The sequence below is a fragment of the Dipodomys ordii genome, unplaced genomic scaffold, assembly GCF_000151885.1.
Source record: "Dipodomys ordii isolate 6190 unplaced genomic scaffold, Dord_2.0 Scaffold146, whole genome shotgun sequence".
Taxonomy (NCBI): Eukaryota; Metazoa; Chordata; class Mammalia; order Rodentia; family Heteromyidae; genus Dipodomys; species Dipodomys ordii.
Window position 1 is genome coordinate 1,154,956 of NW_012267362.1, and position 10,984 is coordinate 1,165,939.

Sequence of the window (10,984 nt, forward strand, 5' to 3'; positions counted from 1 at the left end):
TGAAGTGGCTGAATGCCATTCAGGAACTAGCTGCTCCAAGCCATAGTTCGTTTGATTGTTCCTGTGCCAAGCTTGATAATTTAGCCTCTCACCTCTGCCTGGCTGTATGGGAACCTAGGGCAGGAAGGCCTTGGCTGATTCTCAGGATCAAATGCAACAGATCATGTACAGATGTGGCTATACAAGCCCATGTGAGCCCATCTATAGGCAGGAAAAGATGGACACATAGAATGAAAACTTTTGTTATTCCAAATTATCTCAAAACAGCGACCCAGACAGGTTAAGCCACTCCTTCCAGAGTTACTCAGGGATTGATGGAGTCTTCAGTGGGGACTTAGGAGATGGAGGCCTGGAATGAGAAGTCTGGTCCCCAAGTATGCGCTGTGGTCAGATCAGCTGCTGTCTTCTCTGCTGACTACTGGTAGAGTCATGTCCGGAGGCAGGTCCTAGGGGAAGCAGGGAGGAATTTGGCATCATCTGAGATTTGGGGTTTAGATGATTTCCTAATGTACTATTAACAAGAAGGCAACACTCAGTTGACCCTGTGGGAGGGCAGAAGGAAGATGGGAGAGCTCTTACTTGCCAGAGAATGAAGAATGAGAAAGAAGAGAAATGGAAACGAGAGTAATGGAGATAAATGGCAGGAAATGGGAGGAATACCTCACTTGCTGGTTGTCAAAGTGCCATTTCCTTGAAGTTGTTTGACAGGCATTCTCCTCTAGAGACTTTTTCTGGGGATTTGATTTTTCATTACATGGGAACCCTTTCCTTCTCTTCCCTTCCATTCCTCTCCTTCGCTTCCCTTCTCTCCTCTCTTCTCTCCTTTCTCCCTTCCCATTGCCCTTCCTCTCTCCCTCTCTTTCTCCCTCCAGTTTTTCTTTCTTTTTTCCTTCCTTCCCTACTCTCCTCCTTGACTGTCTTCTACCAAAGTGATCCCATGGTTCTTTAAAAAGGGAATCAGGTAACAGCAGTGGCCTTGGATTAGAGGGCAACTGAATGTTCAACACTGTTCCGATGTTCCTGGAAAGGCTTTCTAGAAGGGCTAAAGATCCCTAGTAGGCCAGTTTAGGGAACTAGAGTCAAATCCTAGACATTTCCATTTCCCAGACTGCCTGTCAGGTCTTTGGCACTACAGACTGCCCTTCTGGCCTCGTTTCCCTTTTTCCAAGGGGAGGCTAGCTGGAAGTCACTCTAATGGAGGGATTCTTGGACTGAATTTCTCCCTCACTTAAATGGGAATGATAGCTCCCTACCTGCTGGCTCTTTGGCTGCTATGGAGATTTTAGTGTTTGTAAATTACTAAGAACCAGTAATCAGTACTGAGGGGAAACTACAGATGTTTGCTGAGCTCACTTCTTCCCCTGGCTGGAGAATAGCTAGTTGTCTCTATTGACCTCCTTTGTCCCTCTTGTCCCTCCCTTGTCCCTCCCTGCATACACCTGCTAGCTCCAGGGTATTTGCTTCAGAAGCCCTAGGCCTGGAGGGCAGTCCCTGCTGAGAGACCTGTCAATTCACGGCCCAAATTTTCCCCAGTCCCGGCTTCTCTGCCTGCTGAACTTCTCAGTACTAACCCAGAAATTAAGAAATGACATCCATAAAATACTATTATTCACGTACATTCAAGTAGAACAATGAAAGCTGTTGAAATGGTTTTCAGAAGGGAGAGGAGGAGAGTGATTGAGGAGATGAGGCTTCAGAATAAGTTGTATGCACACATGGAAATGTCAATCCTGAAACGTTCCCACTCCTACAACTAATATATGTTAATAAAAACAAATCTTTGTTATGATTTATACAAGGATAGATGGGAAAACTTTGGCATTAAATACATTCCCACCTCCATTTCAGGTTTGATTTCTGAATTACATTCAATACACTGAAATTCAGCTTGACTTAGTTTTATCCTCAAAAAGTCTAGAATTGTTTTGCATTCCACTTTCCATAACAAAAATATAATGTAGAAAAAAATCCCAAATCTTGGCTGTGATGGAACATGCTGGTTATCAATGAGGACAATGAAGCAGGAATATCACAAGTTTCAGATCAACCTGGGCTACACTTTTAGCTGGGTGCTCATCTAGCTATTCAGGAGGCTAAGATCTGAAATCAGAAGTTCAAAGCCAGTCCAGGCAGACAAATTTGAGAGATTCTTATCTCCAAGCATCCAGTAAAAAGCTGGAACTGAAGACATGAACTATTTCAAGTGGTAGAGCACCAGCCTTGAGTGGAAAAAGCCAAATAAGAGCATGAGGCTCTATGTTCAAGTTCTCTCTCAGTGTATCTCTCTCTGCCCCCCCTCTTTCACACACATGTATCTTAAGAAATTAGAAAAGAAAGAAATTACATCTACAGTGGATTTTGGCTTCCTATGTTCCTTCCCTATATCCTGAAGACTCAGCTGAAGACTCTTCTGGAATAAAAGCTAACCTCCATTGAAAAAAAAGAGAATTAGAAAGACGATGGCATGTCTATTGGTGTCTAAGCAAGGCACCTAGCGGGCTTTCTGTTCTTGGCCTATGTGGTTTAGAGCCAATGAGGCAGATCATCATCTGGAAACAGGAAGTGAGAAACCCATTTGTTACAGTGATTAATGCACAAAGTGTTTTTAAGTGCCTCCTGAGTGCTTGGCCTATGCTTTCCCACAAGTCATTTAAATTATGTGCCTTCCCAACTTGCAGGCTACCAGGGGCAGATACATCAAGAGGGAGTTTAACAAGAGACCAAAATGTCCCAGTGGCAGAGTAGCTTTGAAGTCACCCAAAGGAACCCAGGAATCTGAGACAGAGTCCAGATGGAAGATTAAAAGAGTTCAAGTCTAGATCTGGACAGGGACTTGGGCTGTGTGATTTCCTTGCTTCAGTTCTCTATGCTGGTTTGCCCAGGGATGACTGGCAGTACAAGATGAGGTTTTCTCTGTAAAGCCAGGCAGAGAAGGGGAAGGCCCAGAACAGGAGTGAATAAGGAACTCCTAGGGTTGCACCAGGTCAGAGGGAGGTGAAGCCTGGAGACTCCCACTCTGGCTTGCTCATCCTGTGAGATGTCCTGGCTCTGGGCCAGAGTTCTTGTCAACCATGGGCTTTCTAGGCTATTGACAAATCTTTCTATTGACTGGTGTTGGGTATTCCCAAGGAGTAGCAAAATCTCACGGGTAGAATATATGGTGAGGGAGAACATTAGTTTTGCCATCTAACTGCCTGTGGGTTAAAATCCACCAGCTCTGTTTCTTCTAGCTTGGTGACCCTGCAGTTATGTACTCTTTCTTTTTTTTAATTTTATTTTTATTATTATTAATAAGTTTTTTATTGTGAAAATATCATACAGAGGGGTTACAATTACATGAGCAAGGTAACGAGTACATTTCTTATCAAGCATTGTTGCTCCTTTGTTTCCCCTTCCCATCCCTGCCCTCCCATGTCCATCCATTGTCACCCCCCCCCCAAAGTTGTAAAGTTCGTTTTTCGACATAACGACTTGTACATCTCATTGTTGCAATGGGTCCACCTGTATCCCTATTTAAATGATTTGTTTTTTCCCTTCCCCTCCACAAAGTATACCAACATCAAATACAGTGAAAGCAGGGTTATACCGTGGAGGGGGGACATACAAAGCCACAAAGAAATAATCTTTTTTTTTTTTTTTTTTGGTCCAGTCGTGGGGCCTGACCTCTGGGCCTGAGTGCTGTCCCTCAGCTCTTCAGCTCAAGGCTAGCACTCTACCACTTGAGCCACAGCGCCACTTCTGGCTTTTTTCTCTTTTTGCTTATGTGGTGCTGAGGAATGGAACCCAGGGCCTCAGGCATACAAGGCAAGCGCTCTACCACTGAGTCAACTTCCCAGCCCCAAGAAATAATCTTATAAATATGTTAGAAACAATCGCATGAAAGAAAAAACATTTTAATCCTTATCTTGGGCTCATTTCACCTAACATCAACTTATCTGACCTTTTCTGCTTGTCTCAGACATATATTAGTTATTGCAAATAAGGGAAACTATGGGACCTATGTTTCTTTGGGCCCGGCTTACTTCACTTAATATGATTTTTTCCAAGTCTTTCCATTTCCTAACAAATGGTGCAATGTCATTCTTTCTGATGGAGGCATAGAATTCCATTGTGTATCCTTCTCTATAAAATGGCACCTTCCTCACAGGGTTGCTGTAAGGAGCTCTTTAGTTATTCTATGTAAAATACACACAGCATCACTTGTACCATATGTAATGTACAGCTGTTGTTGCTCGGGTGTTAAGGAGGACATGCAGCTGCTGTCCATTCAGGATCACCGCAGGTTCCATTATGAAGGAGTCCAGAGTGATCATACCAAGATGCCCCTCAGCCAGGGAATATGGGCAAGCTTATGGTGAAGGCAGTGACTTCTCAGAAAAGCCTCTGGATCCTTGCTCCTAGTGCTGAGAGGGGCGGACAGGACCTGTGCACTTCTTGCTCCGGAACTCTCATAGTCACTAACAGGAATGCAGTGTTCCGCAAGACGTTCCTTCTCTTTTCCTAACCACCACGGGACCTCAAAACCCGCAAGCATCATTTGGGTCCATTCATTAAAAGTCTCCTGATTGCTGGCGCCCAAACACAGCTCTCTGTCCTTCTCCCTCCCATGTTGGCTCCCAGTACAGGACTGCTGGCCCCCACAGCAACCAGTCATTTGGCCTTGAACAACCTCCTTCTCTCCTCCCAGGACAGAAGTGCGGTGCAGAATCCAGGCAAGGCCACTGCATGGAATAAGGGTGCCTTGGGGGCTGTTAGTTGACAATTGTGTTCCTGGAATTAAATTTCTTCTCTAACACCAGTGCCCAGCTCCATGTTAGAAGTTGTTCGGGGTTCAAACGAGATAACCCAGTCCCTGGCACAGAGTAACGGCAAGAATGCAGCCTTTGGCTTCTGCTCAAATCTGGGATTTATCATTTGCTCACTGGGACATTTGGCAAATTGCTTGAACCTTCCAAACCACGATTCTGAGAATAATAATAATTTGAACCTCAGATGATTAGTGATAAGATCAAATTAGAAATCTACCAGATAATACTCTGTAACCCGAGAAGACACATGCAGATGTTCTCTATTATTAGCCAAAGGACTTTGGATTTGAAAGCAGAGCATTGACATTTAGATCTGAGATTTGTTATTTTTTAGCAGTGAAAAAGTGGAGCACTGCAGGAACCAGTTCCTGTATCTGAGGTTTTCCTGTAAAACCTACAAACTTCCATTTCCTCATCTGTTCAGTGGAAATCCCATAACCTGTACCAGCGTATGAGAGAAAAAAACATCAATACAACTTATAGCAGGGCCCTTGTTGCAGCCGGGGCGGGGGGTGGGGGGGGGTCGCGGTGATTGCTAGCTTTAAGTTTTCTCTGAAGTCATAGTAATGGTATGATCTGAAAGAATTTACCAGGGAGAGCAAAGCAAGCTCACACACATCTGTGTTCCAAGACATGGCTATATCTCCCCATGCAGCAATCACTCAATAAATATTTGCTGATTGATTGAGAATGATCAGTCCTGGACTCTGGGGGCAACTTCCTTGAACGGCTAGAATTCCTGCCATTCCTCAGACCCTGCCTAGCCCTGGGCCTTTTTGGAGAGATAAAGTAGCCTCACGGGAGCCCCATTCCCTTCCTTCACCCCAACTTAGGTCAGATATTTGCTTCCCTTAAAGTTTATAAAATGCTATTTCATTAAATCGTGTTTTCACTTTCGCAAGAAGAGAGTCATGTCAAAACTATTTTATTGTGAAAAAGCAGAAAATGTATTTTTAGAACACAACAATAGAAATCACATTCCTGTTTTTCCTTTGACTTTAAAAATAAAATAATAGATCATATGCCGAACTTCGTGTGGTACTAAAACTTAAACTCAGGTCTTCATGCTCTTGCTTGACTTTTTTGCTCCAGACTGGTATTACCACTTGAGCCACACATCTACTTCTGGCTTTTTGCTGGTAAATTGGAAATACAGTCCCTTGGATTGATCTGCCTGGATTGGCTTCAAACCTTGATCCTCAAATCTCAGCCTCCTGAGAATCTAAGATTACAGGCATGAGCCAACAGTGCCTGGCCATATGCCTAATTTTTGAAGCCAACCTAAAAAAAAGGAGTCTTTTAGAGGCTCCTAGACTACAGACTCATGTTATCTTAGACACTCTGCTCCCTTCAGGAGCTTTATCCCCTTTGGCAGACGGAAGCCAGGACTTGAAGGAAAAGTTGGACAGAAATGTTTGGAATCACAAGCATACAGTATTTACTCCATTCAATTAACAAACATTTACTGAATGCTTACCCATCACCAAAAACTAAAAAATAAATAAAAATAAAAATCACTGACTCAAATTCATCTGGAACCCCAAGATGCTCACAGTTCTTGGAGAAACCTGGCTTGTAGCACTGCTACAAGCACTGTTCACATCTAGTAAGAAGTGCTTGGGAGGGAAGAGAGCCTGGAAGGTTTCATGGAGGAGAATCTGGAGTTGCAGGAGAGCAAGCAAGCACTTAGTGTAGAAGTGGGGAAGGGCCATTCCAGAGAGAAGCAGCAGCCAGCAGTGTGCATAAGGGTCAGGAAAGGTGCCAGCAGTGTGGCAGAATGAATCTGAGTCCATAAGTACTCTGGAGTGTTTGGAGCTTGAGTAGAAGTAGGAGAGAGGCAGATCAGCTCAATTCACAATGCACGTATCAGTCAACCATGTGACATACGACTTTACCTTAAGGGCCACTGAAGAAGCTGAGTGTCAGGTGGCAAGATCACACCCATCCATTCAGCAAATGTTTTCCTTTGTAGTTGTTGTTGTTTTAATGTTACTGAGCATTGAGCCCAAGGTCCCAGGCTTGCTAGGCAGTGCTCTACTGCCTGAATCAGGCCCTCAGCTTTCAGCTAAGATTTCCCGAGCATGTATAGGGCATTATTGTCCATAGATTTGACAGGGTCCATGAAGAGGCACGCATGGTGCTACATGGACTCCTGTACTAGGAAATGTGGCATCTACTTAAGAATTGTGCCAGTTAAAGGGAAGTTGCACTTTAGCTACACAGTTGAAGAGGCAGAGGTGACTGAAGGAGCAGAGTTCTCAGGACAGGTGGGAATAAGATCAAGGATGCAAGGAGAACATTTTCAGGGCCAGGGGAAGAGCTATTTTACCTCTGAGCCAAAGCAGGTTTGGCAAAATGGGAAGGGCTCAGGAGACCAGTGGGCTGAGGGCTCAGGTGAACAGTGACCACCAGTCTAGGAGGGAGAAGAAGGGGAGGGACTGCGAAATGTAGATTGCCTTATTGGCCAAACAGCAAATAATTTGTAAGAACTCCAAGAGGGTTATGGCCTCTTCTGCCTGGCCTGTTGTCCATCCTCAGCTGCCGTGTCTTCTAGTTTGAATTGTGCTATTAAAACATTTTTACAAAATACTGTTTTCATTGTATTTTCATACATGTATGAAATATGAATATCAATCACATGTAGGCCTCAATACCTTCTCTTGTTCCCGTTCCCTCTCATGGATCTCCTTCTTTTTCCCAGTCTCCTTCTATTTTTGTGTCTTTCTTTTTCTTTTTTTTTGTCGGTCATGGTTCTTGAACTCTGGGCATGGGCTCTGTCCCCAAACTCTTCAGCTCTACCACTTGAGCCTCAGAGCCACTTCTGGTTTTCTGGTGATTCATTGGAGATAAGAGTCTCACGGACTATCCTCTCTGGGCTGGCTTTGAACTGTGATCCTCAGATCTCAGCCTCTTGAGTAGCTACAATTACAGGCATGAGCCACCAGCACCCAGCTTCTTTTTTTCTTTATATTTATATTTTTACAATGTCCAAGATTGAACCCAGGGCTTCCTACTTGCTAGACAAGCATTCTACTGTTTGAGTCATACGCCAACCTCTTTTGTTTTACTTTCCTTTCCTTTGTTTTTGAGACAAAGTCTTTACCATTATCTTTTTTTTGGGGGGGGTGTCCGGTCATGGGGTCTGAACTCTGGGCCTGGGCGCTGTCCCTCAGCTCTTCAGCTCAAGGTTAACGCTCTACCACTTGAGTCACAGCACCACTTCTGGCTTTTTTCTTTCTGCTTATGTGGTGCTGAGGAATCAAATCCAGGGCCTCATGTATGCAAGGCAAGTGCTCTACCACTGAGCCACCTTCCCAGCCCCATCTTTTGTTTTTTGTTTTTGTCAGTCCTGGGGCTTGAACTCAGGGCCTGGGCACAGTACCTGAGCTCTTCTCACTAGTGCCCAGCTCATTATCTTTACTCTGGATGGCTTACACTAGTGATCCTCCTGCCTCCAACTCACAAGTAGTTAGGATTATAAGTCTACACCACCATGGTTAGTTGTGTTTTATTTTAAATCTGGATTCTGCATATGAGAGAAAACATGCAATATTTGTCTTTTCTGATTCTGGCTTATTTCACTTAACATGATATAATAATGATATGATTTCCTTCTCTATGGTTCAATAAAACTCCATTGTGTATATATTAAATACACATATAATCACCTTTTCCTTATTCATTCACTGGTTGATGGGCATCTAGGCTGATTCTACTATTCACAGCAGACAAGCTGTCTACTGTGAATAATGCTGCAATCAACATGAGTATGCAGATTCTCTTATGTGCTGACTTCAGTTTCTTTGCTTATATTCACCAAGAGTGAATGGTATAGCAGCAAGATTTCAAGGTACTGGTGGCTCATGCATAGTGGCTACTCATTCTAGCTACTCAGGAGGCTGAGATCTCAGAATCCTGATTCAAAGCCAGCCCAGGAAGAAAATCTGTAAGATTTTTATCTCCAATTGACCACCAACAAGCCAAAAGTGGAGCTGTGGCTCAAGTGGTAGAGTGCAAGCTTTAAGTACAAATTCTCAGAGACAGTGTCCAGGCCCTGAGTTGAAGCACTAGCACCAGCACCAACACCATTCACCAGGAGTGAATGGTATAATAGCCAGATCATACTATAGTTCTCTTTTCAGTTTTTTTTAGGAACCTCCATACTGATTGCAATAGTTGCTGCAATAATTTTCATCCCCTCCCCACCCACAGTATTTAAGAGTTCCTCCCTTCCCATCTTCCTCCCCTGTCATCTACCTTATCGTTGCTAGCATTTGTTGTTTTCTTGATGATAGTCATTCTCACTGGGGTGAGAATCTCAATGTCATTTTGGAATTGTGCTTTTTTAAAAAGCTGTTTTAATGCTCTCTTCTTAAGAAGTCTTCTCATTCTCCCAAGAGGAATATTATCTCCCTCCTTCTAACCCCACGGTGTTCTGATCTCTGCTTTTCTTTGTGTTTACATCACCTTTTGTGTATACATTTATTTTCTTCCTACTAAACTATTCGGCAACTTTTATTTCCCACAAAACTTATATATACTTGGTGTTCAATAAAGGATTATTGGTTGATTGAGTGAGTGAATGAATGGATTTCACAATCCCAGGTCATTCCCCAAACTCTGGAGATGATCTTTTCCCATCCCTCTAAACTGAGTTCCTTTTCATCTCATTGTGGTCAGTTTCAATCTGGCTGTTGGGTCACATGCTTGTCACAGGATGAGGTCATGAATTCTGGCAAGATGTCAAAGCTTTGGGTTAGAGTACACACTCAGTGAATCCAGGTATAAGCATAACCTGGGGACTTGTCCAGGCTCCCCTAGACTCTAGAGCCTGGAACATACATAGTGATGCTCAGGCAACCCTCAACCTTCTTCCCTCTTTGTCTCTCCTGCTCTACTCTAGTCCTCATGTGGCAGAGCAATGCCATTGGAGTACACTGCCAGCCGTACTGAGGCCTTACAACATCAACACTGGCATGCCTATCTGATGTCAGAGTCCTCCTCAGCTGAGTTTCCATCATCTGCTGAGCTCTCATTTTCCATTATACACCCCTAGGCCCCACATGCATTGGAAACCTGTCTACTGGGTAACTCTTTACTGAATGTGTAGTCAAGGTTACTCAAGGTTAGTCACTTGGCATCTCCCAAATAAAAGTCTAACGGGGATGGGCAAGAAAGCAGCTGATTACTATACCCCTAAAGTTAAGAACAACCAGGAAGGAAGCCCACACTGCTATGGGAGACTCCAAAGAGTGGGGGGCAGGGGTAAAGAGGAGCTTCTGGGGGAGGTGCTGGGTGAGCCAACCAAAGAGAGAAGAGGGAAGAAGGGCAGGGTGTCTCAGGAAAGGGGAGCCCCGGTGACATTTTATTGACCTCTCCTGGCCCTCTTCATAGTCTAGCTGATTTTAGGTTTCTACTTGCCCTCCCGTTCCTACCTCCACCAGACTGAGAACAAGTCAAGGGCAGAAACATGGTGTGCTTCAGTCACTGCACAAACAGTGAGGACCTGTTCTGGGTCAGTTTTTGGACACTGGAATACAGCAGAGAATAAGATGCACAAATTGAACTGAAATACCTAAGTCATCACCCAGTTCCTTAGGTTTCCAGACAATCCTCAGAAAGTTGCTCTAAAGATCAAGGAATCAGGCCAAAGGGAAGAAGGCAGTTATCTATTTGATGCCCCTAATGGTATCACTTTGACCAAATTGTATAAGCTCTCTAAAGGGATAGAAGTAAATCCTCTCTCCGGTCCTTGACGTGAGAAAGTATGATGACAAAGGTGAAAATGCTCAGGAAACCTTAAAGTAGCTTCCAAAAACAGAAGGGCTAAGGGCTCAGAGACAGGCACTTCTCCATAGGCATACACTTTCCAGAACATGCTCCAGAAGACCAGGCCTGTTCTACCTGGATGCAGCTTTCTCCCTCAGCTCAGCTCAGCTTCCCTTCCAACTTACCACACACTCATCGAACTAATCTTCTTTTGTATTTCTTATTAGCAAAAAGAAAATTCTAGGGTTTCTAGAAGGCCTTTTGTATGGAGCTGTGATTCCCAAGTCTACCATTTTATCTGTGAATTGGAAAAGATAGACTCCTTGGTATCTTTACCCTCTGAGTTGAATGGCATTCTGTGAGAAAAGTTATCATTTCGTTGAGGTGGGTTGTTTCCTGTCAATAGC